Raw genomic sequence first — 16156 nt, 5'->3', positions numbered from 1 at the left:
GAAGGTAACCAGGCTGGTTTGGTCCCAGGAGCAGGATGATCTGCCATAGTAGAGCTGTGACACAGGCTAATTAGCTTGGGTATGGTGTTCTGTTAGCATGACCACACTGCTCCCAGTATCTGGGCTGCCAGAGATATTTTGTTGCTACTGCTTTGTTGGGTAGATTTGTCACTTAGAAAGACTCTCATTACATGAGCTGTCACTTGGACTAAACACCTATGTGCTGATTTTCTATGTGTCTGTAGCATTTTCTTTCCAGAAAGTTTGCTTGTTCTTCATTTCCCCCTGCTTTACTATACTGTCAGAATGTAAAGAAAAAAGCAACAGAGCTGTTTGAGTATGGTTTTAATGACACTTATTTTCTTATGATAAGCAAATAGCTCATTTTTTTCCTAAACTTTATTTTTCCATTCCCCACAAAGTTTGTTATCTAACAGCAGCACATGTGGCTCATGTGCCCCATGCACCTACCAGAAGAAAAGTTAGACCAGCTGAAATTTTTTTAGTTCCCAAACTGTGAACTTATAATTAAATATTATACTGAAGGATCACTTTCAGGTATATATTTTATCTGTACAATTTAGAGCATTTTTTTTTGTCTGTCTTCCTGCCTGGCTGTTAAAAATAAGGTTGGTTTGTACCACTTGTCTGTGGCAGTCCTTGAAACTTGCTGGAGTTGTAAAGCTTTAAACAGTTGCGCAAGTCTTTAATTGTGAATTAGTTTTGACAGGACTGCTAGGGAAAGGCCTGGCCCATCCCATGGTGATGCTAGCCGACAACCCCTTACTGCTCCTGGAGCAAGGAAACATGTGGAAGGAATTGTTCTTTTACATTTCACAGCTTGTCATTTCCTCTGCAGAGCAACCTCTGACCTCTCCAAAAGATCCTGACACCCATAAGGGAAGTATTCCCACTGTTGTAAAGGAAGTGGAAAAGCAGTTTAATGCTGCGAAAAGAGGAGAAGCGCGTGTGTCAGAAGAAGCTGGGAGGAAAAGAGAAGAGCTTAAAATGCTTCCAGCAGGTTAGGACTTTTATTGTGCTATTTAATTTACTGAAAGTTTGCAAATAGAGCTGCTTGGCATGTGTGTAAATACCGCCATCTCTCTTCTCCCTTGTTCTGTGATATCATCTCATCATTATTTCACTAGGTAAAGGAAGCGGTGGAAGAGTTTAAATCAATTGTGAGGGATCAAAAGCAGCTTAGGCAAAAAAAGAAGTGGTGGGCTCCTCTGTCTAAAAAGTATTAGTAGGCCAAATGTGTTAGTAATTACAAGGTGTGTGTAGAGTGCACTGACAACATTAGATTATGGCTGGTGTTTCTGTGACATTTTTACATCCTTTCATTTTATTTGGTCATTTATATCCATGGATCACAACATGTTGCTGTTAGGTGCTTGAGAAGTATTTTTTTCTTCCTGTAACATGTTAATAGCCATATGCTCTGTTAATTGTGTTGAGCTAAATTGCATAAGAGAGCCTCTCTGTATGAACATCAGGTAGCATTTACTTGCCTTGCAAGCTGCACCATTGTAGTGTAGGGTTTTTTTTTTGGTTTCGTGTTTTTTTTGTTTGTTTGTTTGTTTTAATTCAAGGTAAAATGTATGTGTCTGAGAATTGAGTAACAGAACCCTTATGTCCTGTCCTAAACTCAGGTACCGTCATGATAGCTAGAGGCAGATTTACCAAGGGATGTGAAGATACCGGGGTTACAGACAGACACCTGCACTTAACCTGGGTAGTGAATTGTGTTCTCTGTCTCACAATAAGAAAATAGTTGTGCAGGCACAGAAATGGCTGCTGCCCATGCTCGCAGACGTGCACATTCCCCAGGTGCTAGCCAGCCCTCCTGGTCAAGGTACTGAGGTTTAGGATGAATAGGCAGACCTGAGATCTACAGTTGTACCCATTGCTCATGACTCTCCCAACCACCACAAACAAGACAAGGGTCAGCTTTCATTTTAAGGAAATGTTGATCCACATTCCCTTGACTGGTGGTTAGAGAGAAACAATAGTTACAGAAATGGCCTGATTTTGAAAGAGACTGAATTTCTACAACTTTTATCAAAGCAAGGTTAGATTCAAAAGACATTATTTTGCAGAATTAGAGGACCTGACTCAGTATACTCTAATCTACTGAGGATTTTAAACCAGATCTTGTGCAACAGGGAGTCTACCTCAACTACAAACAGATTTCCAAAAGCATCCATGGATTTGATTTAGGTGAAAAATCTTTTTGCTTATCTTTATTCACAAGACAACAGAAGGTTTTTTGTTTTTTTTTTTATGAGCTTTTGTACTTGTTAAACCTGTTTCATGTTGATTTTATGCAAAAGTTTGGTTTCAAAAGGCATGCCACTAAAGTCTAGATTTTTCTGTGATGTACCCACTAAACTCAATATCTACGCTCAGAACAAGGGAGGGGAAAAAAGCTTCATTTTGAAATCTCCAGATAATTTCTGCAGAACCATGTATAAACTAGGATTTTTACTGTAACTGATGTTTAAATTGGAGCTTCAACAGTGCCTGCATTTTCCTACCTGTCAATTCTCATCCCAGCAGGCAGCTGCTCCCTAGCCTTCCTCTCATAAGAAGCCTGATTCCTGTTTTCAAAACCCCCAGTTATGCATGTACCACAGCAAACCCCCTGGAAACACATTAAAAAGTTTCCTAAAACATTGTTACTCAAGCTGTTACAAAGATCTTTCATTCTGCCCATTTCTGGGATTTGACAGCACTTCTGTTCTTCCTTCAACCCTCTGCTCTGTCACCTTTCTATGGCACATCAGGACAAATTTTTAGCCACTTACTTTGAAAACTACCAACTCAGAAGGATTCTTTTGCTCATTGTCTGACTTCTAAAACAAATTGAATGTTGAAAATTGAATACTAAATATTGATCACATTTAAGATCTTGAATTCAAAACCTTCTCTGCATTTGTGGAAAAACTTTGGGAGTGAATTGTGTCCTTTTGTGACATTAAAAACATTTCTGTCTGAACAAATCTTCAGAATAACACCTCAGCAAAGATGGCATCAGGCTAACCAAGGAGTTAGTATACTAGCAATAACACTCAGAAATTTATTCAGAACATACTAATATGTGCCCTCCATATCAAAATACCAGACACAGAGACAGCTGAATTGTAGTTTTATCATTACCTTTGAAGAGAAAGTTTTTCATTTGTTAAAATATGCTTGTGTAGGTGAGAAATGGTTTTGTTGAGAGGATTATATTTATGTTCACAGCCACTTCTGAAATAATTTAATGAAAACCGATAAGCCTTTCTTTCATATTTCTCATAGTACAATGAGGTTCTTCTCCTTATGACATGCTGTTTGCTTCTACATAACAGCCATATTCAGATGCAAAAATAATTACTTAAACAAAAAAACCCCAAAGCTCTTCTCATCAGTAGTTTCTCATGGGTGCCATTTTAAAGGGAACAAAGTGATATTGTAAAATGAAGATTGCTTGCCCCTCATTTTTTTTGATAGGTAGGGCCTCAGAGGCTGAGTCTCAGATGGCTGAAAGTTCTCTTTCTCTGCTGTCTTTTTCCTCCTCTGAGCATGCCTGTATAAAGGATTGGGCTGATTCTTGCAGATAGGATCAAATTCAGCTCCCGCTTACAGGCTGAGAAAAGATCTTAGCAATGCTTATAAATATCTCAAGGATGGGTGTCAGAAGGATGGGACCAGACTCTTTTCAGTGATGTCCCGCGATAGGATGAGGGACATAGGAGGTTGCATCTAAACGTGAGGAGAAACTTCTTTACTTTGAGGGTGCCAGAGCACTGGAACAGGCTGCCCAGAGAGGTTGTGGAGTCTCCTTCTCTGGAGATATTCAACACACACCTGGATATATTCCTGTGCAATCTACTCTGAGTGAACCTGCTTTAGCAGGTGGGTTTGACTAGATCATCTCCAGAAGTCTCTTTCAACCCCAACCGTTCTGTGATTCTGTGATTGTGCAGTCCCTGTAATCCAAACTCTTCTCTCTTCTGACTCCTACCACAGTTTGTTTTCCCATGGGCCATGATATTACCAGGGAGGGAATCCAGATAGGATTTTCATGCTGTTTTCTCTTTCCCTGCTGTAATTTACCCAAGCTTGTGATTTCTTTGTCTGATGCCCCGATCCTGGATGGCACCACTCTAAAATCCTTTCTTCCTGACTGAAAGAGAGATTGCAGCCATCAGAAGGGAATGCACTTCATCTTGCTCTACTTTGCTTCCATAAAGGTCAGAAATATTTCCTACCAAACCCATGTAATTTCCTAGCTGTGCTGTTTCTTTTTGTCCATATTTAAAATAAAATAAAATTTCTCTTTTCCTCTCTCCTTGAATACATCAAAATTTTGCAGTATCAGCTCTTTATGCAACCTCTGAAAGTTTCACATGATAGAGAATCTGTTTGCCACCCCTCTCTAGCCCCAGTTCACAAATGGTGTATCTACTTTAGTGTTTAGGTTTTTAGGGCACTTTTGAAGTGAATTCCCTGCCCCAATTGCTCTCTGGTTCACCACAGTGTGATCTTGGAGGACAAGCACTGGAATCCTTTAGGCTTAAACTAAGCAATGGGTCTGTATATTGGGTATTAATGGACCATCAATTCCCAGAACCAGACAGGAGCTAGTCTGATAGAAACTCTTCAACACACAGTGGGGTCCCCAGTGTTCAGCAGTGTTCTCCCAGTCACTGATTTCATTCTACAGATCCACTCCTGTTGCACCACAGTGCTTGTTACAAGAGAGAATAGTACTTGTTGCCAAAGATGATAGCTTCCAGATGAAATGTAGAGAATAAAAAAAGGTTACAGTATACTCTACCAGTAAGACATCCTCCATTATTGAAGATCATGCTACTACTCTCAGCTATTGCTTCAAACTTCTTCCACCCTGTTTTAAAAAAACTAGAAAAAAAGGTCCCAGCTGAATTCAGGGACTTGACATAAGTGACACTTCTTTCATATTCCATATCAGGTGTGAGCTGTGTAACATCTAAACTGTTTTGTTGGGACTTAATATCACCAAGAAATAAGACTGCTTTCAGCGTTTTCAAGGGTGGAAACAAACCTAATCTCACCATACTTTCTCAAATCCACGCATTACTGTTATTGTGCCCATTTCACAATGGTTGGAAAAATTGTCACCCATTTTTATCTATTTTTCTTATGCTAATGTACAGCATTAAAACTATTCTGATGGACTTTTTTTTTTTTTTTTTTTTTTAATACCTGATCACAAATTTTTAGCATTAGATTAAGAATTTTGTTGTCTTTTCCAGTCCCTGGTGTAATCACAGTTTTCCTGCTTTTTGGGATATGTTTGTTGACTTCCAAATAAACCTATTAACAGAGAATTTACACATGCCATTGCACCTTTATAATAGGTATGATAGCTGTCTTTGATCGTTATTACTTGGTACTATTTTCTCTTCCTCAAATTGTTCATTGTTATCACCAATGGTATTACATTCCCCTGTCAGGGAACAAAATATATTTTGAGTCAATTTACTAAAAGATTCACTGCTAAGTGCTATACCTGGACAAAGTTGACACCTTTGACATTTTCTAAAATGTTAAAAATAACTGTATTTAAGATGTGATTTATGGGTACTGTATGTCAAAGGTATTTCTATGTTATTACACTTTCTGATGCAGCTATCTCAACTCCTTCAATGAACAAATTGCTTATAGTGCAGCTAATTAATGCTTTATTAGTTTTCTGTGGTCAATTATAACAAGTTATAAAAAAGTAAAATGCAATCTAATAAGAAAAAACTGTGTGATACTTGGTTGTTTCTCAGAACTGCTTTGTTTTGTACATGTGGAAGAAAAAATTTCTAGATTACTCAGTTTTATAAGACACATTTCCCCCCACCAACTAAGAGCAACTCCTATGATTAAAAAGTAGACTGGAGTCTTTAAATGTCTTTCTGATTGCTAGCCTCTATTAAAAACTTCTTAAAATAATAGATAGGTTTAATTCCTCAAGCCAAAGAAAAACTATATCATCTTAAGTGTTTTCCATATTTATTATATTGATGAGACTTGGCTGCAGAGAAAAAAAAGGAAGCAAAATCTCTTGTATTGCAAGTTTTAAATGTACCAGGCTAAGGTTTACTTAATTAGAACCTCCAGGCAATAAAGGAGCCCTTTTTTAAATTCTGTGAATCTTAATATGCTAAATAATGCAAAGCTTCAACTCTTCAAGCATGAGACACACATCTGGCAGCTTAACATTTAAATTACAGGAAAAAAAACCACTTCAGTGGTAATTTTCATGAAGAAAAGAATGGGAAATGTATTACAACTAAATTTAATTTCTTTTTAGATTTTTCATCCTGTCTAATTGCAAGCATTTCCCATCTTCTTTATTTATTTTCATACAGATTTTTTTCTGTACTTTTTATTGATCTTTAATTTGAGCAGCTTCTTACTGTTACAGCCATTGAAAAATTACATTGTGTTTTTACTTAGAAAAAAATGTTCAGAGAAATCTATGAGGAATTAAAATAATGAGCTCACTGGTATAGAAAGAAAAGAGCATTCAGAGCCTTACAAATAAAATATAAAAAGACCATGTCATGATTAAATAACAAACTTGAGTTCCTTCTCCCTCCCATTTCTTAAATGTAGAATATTATTAGTGTCTTTATTATTTTTATTGTGCTATTTTTTGGCCAAGTTAATCACCACCTGATTCACCTCCAAAAACATTGTCTAAGTCTTCATTATTTCAGCAAAGGTATTTCGAAAACCATTTTGGTGAGCCAAAAAAAAAGATTAAAAAAAAAAAAAATTGAACAACAAAGAAATCCACAGTAACAATTTTTACAAGTGTGTGTTCTTTAAATATGGGTTTATGGGTTCATACATGTATCACATATATAGAATATGTGGAGACAATTTGAACTGTTTGTACTGCATGTGTGCATATGACACACCAAGCTGCTGTATTTTATACAGTTTCACTGTTTTCAGTGGATCTCTTCTTTCACCCAATATGACATAAATACCTGCAAATACCTCATCCACTATGAATGCTCAGAATATATACACTTATATGTGTGTGTATATATAAAGTAAGAAATAGAAAGATTTCCATAGCTATATACACAAACACACAGGCTCAATGCCGTGATGTTGTCTATGTGTGTATTGTATATCTACAGCTATAACACCTAAGAGAAGATCCTGCCTGTACTGTGATTTTAAGTACACTTGGCTGTCTTCTACTGAGGAGATGTGGAAGTAACTGGGAAGAAAAAAAAAAAAAAGTGAAATTAATCAGTAAGCATGTTCTTGGTTTATCCTCCATATATTGTACATTGAGAAGTGTAATACAGACCTTTATTTCCATTGCACCACTGCTTCCTATGGTGTATGAGTACATTTTTTTTCACTCCACAGGTCACTGCCTTTCAGGAGCTTGAGGGACACGCTACTTGAGTAAACACTGTTTAGAAAACATCAGTACTTTGGATCCCTGTGGCTCATTCTTGATCCACAGTCATGCCTATATAAGAAAATGAATTTATTTCTCTTTTCCAAAGAACACATCCTGGGATGTTTAAAATACCCTTCACTGTCTTTCTTTTTGTTTCTGTTATTTCTTTATTTCTACATTTTCCCCCTGCTTTGTATCTATGCATTTGTTATTTCCAGCATGAGAGTATCTGAAGTCTTCTCTGCATTTATCATCCCAACACCTATTTATATCTAGGACAGAAGGGAAAAAGTTACCTTCCTGTGGTCATGCAGAATCTTGGCGGGAGAAGAAACAAAACCTAGCTCCTTCCTTTCCAAAGATTTGTCTTATGCACTGACAAAAATTACTATTTTCTTTCTTTTACTTTTGTTTGTTTGTTTGTTTGTTTTTGTTACAGAGGATGGTTTTTATCAAGACTGCAGTTGCAGTGCAGACAAGCATTGTGGGTCATTTTGGCCAAAGGAAGGCCAAGGAGTTCATGGCAAGGTAATCTCCTCAGTCTGAATGTCACAATCTCACTTAAAGTGCATTGTGAAGCCATTGGAGCTTCTACCTGTACTATTTAGGATTGATTTGTGGACTTGCTTGTTGTTGTTGTTAAGTTTCTTTAATCTATCACTGTGAATTTTGTTATAGCTACGATAAGGCTTCACATGGCCAGGAGTATTGCTGTCTCCTGCATAGATCTATACGGAGCTAATCTTTCCAGCAAAGGAATTTCAAAGGAGTAGTAGGAATGACCAGCCAATAATCAGACAACAACAAATTGATCCAGGCTGCACAGCATTACGATGATTATTTTAGTAATGTTTAAACACAAGATAGATTTCTTAGGCATTTATAACCTTCAAGCTCTCATGTTCTTGTGTGGAAGACCCCATACCATCAGATACTTCTAGTGTACTTATCTGTACTATCTTGGTCAAGGACATAACTTGTGAACAAATATTGTGTCATCAGTACAAGTTACCATGAAATCACATCTGCATCATGACAGCACTTTCTGGGTGAGATACTACTTGAACTTTCCAATTTAATGTAAATTGTGAGAATTAAAACATGAAGAAGACTCTCTATTCCTAATAATTTCTTCTACCTGAATTATCTGTTCTAGATTAGATATTCTCCAGTGAAGGTTGCACTTTTTCTCCATAAGCATTACTCCACTTCCCTCCTTAGAGCAGCATGGTTGAAGTGAACTACAACTGCCAGCATGAATAGTCTAATCTTTCTGGCAAATTATCTCACTCTATTCTAGGTGTATGCTGAAATGTATTTAATGTTTTTAATTGCCCATGGAAAAAGTCACCACAGTCTGCAGAATACTCACAAACTTGTGTATTATCTGTTTATAACTGTTTGTGTCCTGTGGCACAAATACTCTATAGCTAGGAAATATTATTGCAACTTTGACTCTCGTAGTGTGATGATCTATATGCATCTGTTGGCAAAAACAGATTGGCCAACTGGAAATTCCCTCAACTTTAAATGACTAAGTTTTCAAATGATTTATTACTCCAGGGAGGTAATGACAACTTGGAGAAACCAGTGTTATATATAAACGTAACTGCAGACCTATGTATGCATGTATCTGCTTATGTGTGTAGACTTGTATCCATAGGAAGACCAGTTGAAGGACTGATGGAATCGGTGTAATGGGCAAAGCAACCCAACCCATGGGAGTGGCAGAGTGAAATTCATTTCCTACAATCCCGTAATAACACATTACCTTTGGAAAAAAAAAAAAAAAGCCATGGTCTTATAGGAACCTCAGTTTTGGGTGGCTCTCAAAGCCACATTAAAGTGACCTGGTTTCAGTAAGGTGTGTAAGCCCATGTGTAATTCAGCACTGTCTAGTCCCTTTGGACTCAGCAAAATGACTCACAAGCTGACAGTTATTGACATGTTTAAATAGATCTCTGAACTGAGCCTCTTATGAAAATACCTTCGCACAAAAGAAATGTGGAGCGTGTGAAATCTCCTTTCAAAGGCTGTAAAAGCCCCTCTTTTTTTTTTTAATGGGATGAGTGAACCCTGAAGTTCAGAGAGATCCTTGTTTTAGCATGTTCAGGTTTTAGACACTTGGTCTGAGTTATGTCATTTGTGCCTACTTGTATCTCTGGAACTGAAACTGTGTTCTAAAATACTTTTTACCTAACAATCATATATTGGAAACAATTACAAACTAGTGTAATGAGCAGATTTAAAGCAGAAGACAGAAATTCATGTGGTGGATTATTCTCCTCAGCTGTCCCTTTTCTTTCCATACATAGAATTTTTTTTTTTTTTCATTTATTTTTTTCTAACAAAAGCAAATAGAAAGAACTTTGGGTCTGACCTCACTTTTTTTGTGGAATACAGGACGTATCAGCAAAATCAAAGGTACTATTGGTTTGCACACCCCTCCCACTCCCAAATTCATCTATACTAAGGAGTTGGAAATAGTCTCCTACTGAGTATTTTCTGAGTGATTTACATTAGTGAATTAGTGACAACTTAGTTTTTGTTACAATGAATGTGCACACTGTTACATGTATTCAAAGTATGAATGGTGGCTATGAAGGATACAACACTTTTGGTTAGTGATTTCTGAGAGAAGCAAGATATATTCCATGGCCATAATCCCATCCTGAAACAGATAACTGAAATTCTGCTTTCATATTTCAGGTAAGATCAAGCACAGTCTCAGAGAAATTCAGTCAATAATACTCTTTGTCTTAAATAATGTTTTTTATACCTACTTTGCACAGGGGCAGTTTTATGGAGACAATGTCAATGCAAGCAAGGTACTTTGCACCCACTACCTATTCTGAAACCTTGATTTTTTCTAGGGAATTAATTTGGGCATTCACGTGGCTAAGGGAAATGTGATGTTATCTGTGGCTGTCTGGTCTTAGTTTTTGAAAACAGCTTTGAGCGCACTACGCACTTCTATTTTGCCTTAGCTGTTCACGTTTACATAAAGTTGCTTTTTGACAATACATTCCATTGCTCGTGGCAGCTTTTCCAATGACTACTGAAAATACAATGATTGTATTATGTTTACCAGTAACTATATTTAGCATTATGTAGGTATGGATATAAACCTCTGTCTGTTATGTCCATAAGCCTTAAATTAAAGTACAAAATGTGGATGAGTTCTATGGAATCCAAGCTTCAGAATACAAATTTGCCTTTTAGAGCAAAATGGTCTACCAAGTTAAAAAAAATGCATAAAATCTTTGTAGTTTTTATAATTAGCAAAGCATACAGTGATGTGACTACATCTAACACCAATGTTGTGTTCCCTGGAAACTCTGAGATTTTTTTGAGATTTACAGAGTAAACTTGGATGTTATGTTCATTACAGATTTCATAACTGCAAAACTCAAAAGGATCTTAAATCATTTAGGTTAGTTTCTAGTATAGGCTAGAAAATTTCAACCACTTGCTCCATAAAATCATCATCAAGGGATGAAGAATCAAATTTTCCATTTTTGGATGTGTCTTAAGTGTATACTTTCCATCTTCCTCTCTAAAAGAAAGAACAAAAATGGAATCATGTTTCTAGTTTGAACATAACTGGTTTTAACTTCCATCCCTTTGTTCTTTCTGGGGTAATTCACTAAATGTTAGCAAACCCTTTACAGAGTTTGGTATTGTGCCTAGGAAGATATTAATAGATACCTTCATAAAGTCACCTGCAGATGTCTGTTTGGTAAGTTATGACCTTATTGTGACTCTTAGTGGACTTGATGTTTGGCTCTCTGTCCAGTGGAGATTACGCTGAGCATGCAAGGAACCTGATGGTCACTCCAGGGAGAAGTAATTCCAGTACCAAATCAGGCCCTGTGCATGCAAAAATGTTATTTCAGGGATGAACACAGGTTAGGATTCTGTACTTTATAGCTCAAGGAGTAGTTTAAATCAACATAAACTGGCATCAGCTCTGGAAGATGCAGTACTGTCCCTCTCCTCCCTTGTGCTGGAACCAGCGCAGGGTGGCCTGGATCAGAATGGGTCCAGCTGAGAGCTAACCCAGTTAATAAAAGGAGAAGAGAAGAAAGAGGCCAAGCAAGATTAATTCTTTTCCCAGATCAGTTCCCTCCACATGTTTTACCACGTGGATGTCCAAACTTTCGTGCTGATGGAGTGTGGCGTGCAACAGAGCAAAAAGCAAGCAGGCAGAGGGAGGCTGTATGACTACTTCTGGTGTCAGCACAAACTTATGCCTCCTTGAAAGGGTTTGTCAAATCACAGCCTTATAGAAACATAAGTCAATTAACTGAACAATACTCTATGTGCTGTTCTGGGCTCCAAAACTTAGAAGGATGTGGAGGTCCTTGAATGTGTTCAGAGGAGAACACCAGATTTGGTGACAGGGCTAGAAGGAATGTCCTATGAGGAGCAGCTGAGGACTTGGACTTGTCTAGTTTGGAGAAAAGAAGTCTGAGGGGCAACCTCATTGCTATCTATAACTTCCTGAGGAGAAGAATTGGAGATGGAGGTGCTGATCTCTTCTCCCTGGTATCCAGTGACAGAACACGTGGCAATAGTCCAAAGCTGCACCTGGACAGATTTAGACTGGACATTAGGAAGCACTTATTTACTGAGAAGGTGGTCAAACCCTGGAACAGGCTTCCTAGAAAGGTAGTTGATGCCCCAAGTCTGACAGTGTTTAAAAGTCATTTGGACGACACACTTAAAAACATGCTTTAACTTTTGGTCAGGCCTGAATTGGTCAGGCAGCTGATCTAGGTAGTCATTGTAAATCCCTTCCAACTAAAATAGTATATTATATTCTAAAGTGTTTTGATCCAGGTTTGCCACTGCTGCTTTCAAGGTTTGTTTTAGAATGAGTAAAATGGAACTACAAGTTGAAAACTGGGTGAAACTGGCAGCTCTTACTTTGCTAGCTGTGCCCAGCTTACTATTCTAACTTTATTATTCTAACTTGTTTTTTCTTTTCATTTGAAGATTGACCAGAATACACCACTTCACCAATGTTATCAAGAAAAATCAGGTCCTGGGGACAATGCAAGCCCAGATGAAGGGAAAACATCTACAGAAAGCAATTTTTACTTGGAGGAGTTAGAGAAATACACTTTTTCTGTGTCGTAAGTAATGGCAGCATCAAATAGTTTCACAATCCAAAAGTATGCCTTGTTATTGTTACATTATAGAGGTATCTACGTTCAGATAAATGTTACTAGGCTGCAAAATCCAACACATAGGTTGACAATATCTAAGCAATATCAGTTTGTCCACTTTGTGCAAGCATGTTCTAATTATGGTGTCATATGCTATTTTTCCACAGAACTAATTTTTCTCTGTGTGTGCTATTTATTTGTGTAAATATTAAGTATTTTATTTTCTGCTTTTTGGTCACTGGGGCCCCTGACATTATTTACAACATGCAGACCCTGTCTGAAGTTCTGAATTACCGATTTTCTTGTCCTTTCCTTCCTGAAAGAACTTTACAAATAAGAGTTACTTTTCCTTCGCGAAGTCATTGTGAATTAAGGAAGGGGTGTTATTTCACATTCACAGATAGTGGTGAGATAAGATATTTAAAGCACTCATAAGTAACCAAAGACTTGAATTTTCTTTGACTATTAGTATTATTTATGATTGAAGTTGATTAGAAAAAAATTGGAAGCATTTTTTTCTGAGAAAGCAAATTCGATATTGCTGTGTTGCTTTGAGAAGCTGTGCCAGTGGAAGAAATGAAACAGGGTTTCTAGCAAAAACTTCTCAGCATTTTAAGAGCAATACAGTACTTTTCCTGGATATTACTTTAATTATTATTGCTTTTCTTTGTTATAAATTACACATATGTGGAATGATTTTAAGTGAAAAGATAAGTTAAAGTGAAATTAAAAAGACTGCATCAAAATGAAATATTTTCCTTTACTTGTAATTATTTTTCCTGGGATTTCATCCTCAAGGTAATTGCAAAAGTTGGACAGTTATCTATAATTAGTAGAAAAAAATGAAGATGCAGTCCTTCATTAAATTAAATGATCTGATAGTCTTTCATGTAGTTCTGTATTGTCTTTTGAATGTTCAAAACCCAGCTGTAATGTACATCTCTTGCACCTATGGTCTTCTGCAAGTCAGCTCCTAGACTTTCAAATAAAGCACCCAGAAAATGAACATTGGACTAAGGTGGATATCTGAAAACTTAGTATTAAATGACTTCCACATCACAACATTTGAAAGCAGGATTATCTAATCAGGCAAACCAAGCAGCCTTCAGCATCAGTAGTCCTGTTGTTCTCTGCTCTCACTTGCCACATTCACTTGGTGCCTTTTTAAAGTCTGGGAGAAAGTTAGGTGAAAATCCTACAGACACAAGATGCATTTCCACTACAGAAATCTGAACTCAACTGCAGAGATGGTCAGCCCTGAGTATTGTAGGAGTCAGCAATCAAATGGAGAAAGAACATGCAATCATATCAGTAGGCTGCCATAATTCTACTGAATTGATCATGGTTATTTTGAACACTTAAGGACTACTGAATCCTCAACCGTAATTTAAGTATGGATTTTAGTGTAGCAGTGTTCATCCAGATGTCATTGGTGGTTCTCACTTTTTTATTTTACCTACCTCAATTTTCAAATTAAATGAACTATATTTTCATCAACGCTTTCTATCTCAAGGTGCTTGCTTTCAGTGATGGTGAACTTTACTGTCTCTCTTCTGAGTCTTGCAGATTTACAGCAATACAATTAGATTTCAAAGTCAGCAGCGCTGATCCTTTTTTCTTTTTCATTGTGGTTCAGCTTGAAAGTTTAGGGCAACAAGCCCAAGTCTATCCTTCCTTAGCACTGAAGCACTCCTGGAGCACAGAATGGTTTCTGGTCACTACACCTGCAGAAGCCTGTCTCCTCAGGCTTTGAAGCCCATGGCCTCTGTGATTGCACAAGGTGCCCAGAGGAGCAGAGGGAACACGCATTTGTCTAAGTTGGCATGAACCTAGCTGTCTGACTTGGGGACCAAGAAAAAATGATGGTTCTTTCTTCCTTTTGTTTTTCCTTTTCTTTTCCTCATCCTTGAAAACCCAGTTGACTTTATAGCACCATGCCTGTGGGGACGCTGGCTTTGCTAGGATTCCCTGAGGAAGCAGAGGTATGTCTGTGCGCAGTAAGTTACAGGGCATGAACCATATATTCCTGATTACAAAACAAAGGCTACAAGGCATGCTTCATGGTGATTTTACTGCCCTTCCTTCTGTGAAGACAGCTGAATCTAGTATTTTATTATTCCAATATGCCAGTCTATTTACTGTTTCTGTTGTTTTGTTTGGAATAAGGACCAATGCTTACTTTATTTACTTATTACATGAAGGCCCCATGAGGTTAGAACAAAACAGAATGTAGAAAATGTATTTGCTTTCTGCTTCATTTGTGGTAAACTGTCATCTTTATCAGAAAGAAAATATTTGAAAACAAATTACTCCACTCCTGGTCAAGTAATACAGATATTACAGTTAGCATGCCATGTAAAGAATATGTCCCTAATATATATATATATTTTTAACTTAGAGCTAATTCAGTTTCCCTGTGTGACTGAAGGAGTATCTGACACCTTAGTTCTATTAGTTCCATTTTTTACCATACCATTATGATGTCTCAGTTTTTACTCGCTTCTGTCTGCTTCTTCTCCTTGCCTTCTCTCCTACTTTCTCCATCAAATGGCACCAACTCCTCTTTGTCTGTTTCCAGACCTTTCTTTCTGCTAAGATTGCTACCTTTTAAAAAATGCAATGCAAGATAATTAGCTACTACAAAAATTTTTAATAGGACTGTAGATCTGGGGGCAGCTTAGATCTCCATAAACTTCAGAGTTTTAGATGCTCCAAGATGCAATCTGAGCAATTTCCTTGATCTTTTATTGCAGCTGGTAAATCATTTATTGGTCTAGGTTATTTTATAAAATCCTCTTTAAAAACAAAATCCCATAAAGTGTATTTATCATAAAATACTGCACGACCAACAATCTTCAAAGTCATACATACCCTGTATTAATTAAAAGCTAGTGTTGTACTGTGACAAGTTAAAAGTATCCACTCAGTCTCTCTTTTTTTTTCTCTCTCTCTCCCTGCCTGTCCCTGTATTTTTTTCTCTCTTCTTTCCTCTCTTTCAACTTCTCTTTTCTTTTAGGGCTTGCCAAAGGGAAGATAGGTGAGTACGAGCAAAATATTCTTCTGTAATCACAAATATTTTTCTGATAATTGTTATTTTTTTGTTTCCATTTCTATAGCATGCTTGTCCTTTTCCATTCATATTAGTTTGACAGTAGTGTCTCACGTCCGCAGGCCATAGTCAAACCTCCTTACAGTGGGCATTATACACATATGGAATAAAAAGATCATTCTGGCTGCAAAAGCCCGTAACCTTCAGCTTTGATCTTGCAGCCTTACACGAGTGACTTTTCCACTGTGCCCACACACAACCTTGCTGAAAGCAGCTGTTTTTTTGCTTAGGTCCAGTGAATTGGTGGTGAAGAGGGATAAGTCCACAACATGAGATGATTGAGGAGAGTCTAAGACAACAGGTGAACCTGGTCACACATTAGAGGGAGTTGCACACAGCTGAAGTGGTCAGCCCCAGTCACAGCCCTGTAGCTGCTAAAGAGCCACCGAGAGCTTTGCAGACCTTCCTGGAGAGCAGACCTCAGGACCT

This window comes from Nesoenas mayeri, assembly GCF_963082525.1.
Source record: "Nesoenas mayeri genome assembly, chromosome: 2".
Lineage (NCBI taxonomy): Eukaryota > Metazoa > Chordata > Aves > Columbiformes > Columbidae > Nesoenas > Nesoenas mayeri.
The sequence above is the reverse complement of the archived record's forward strand: the minus strand, read 5'-3'. Positions refer to the sequence as shown.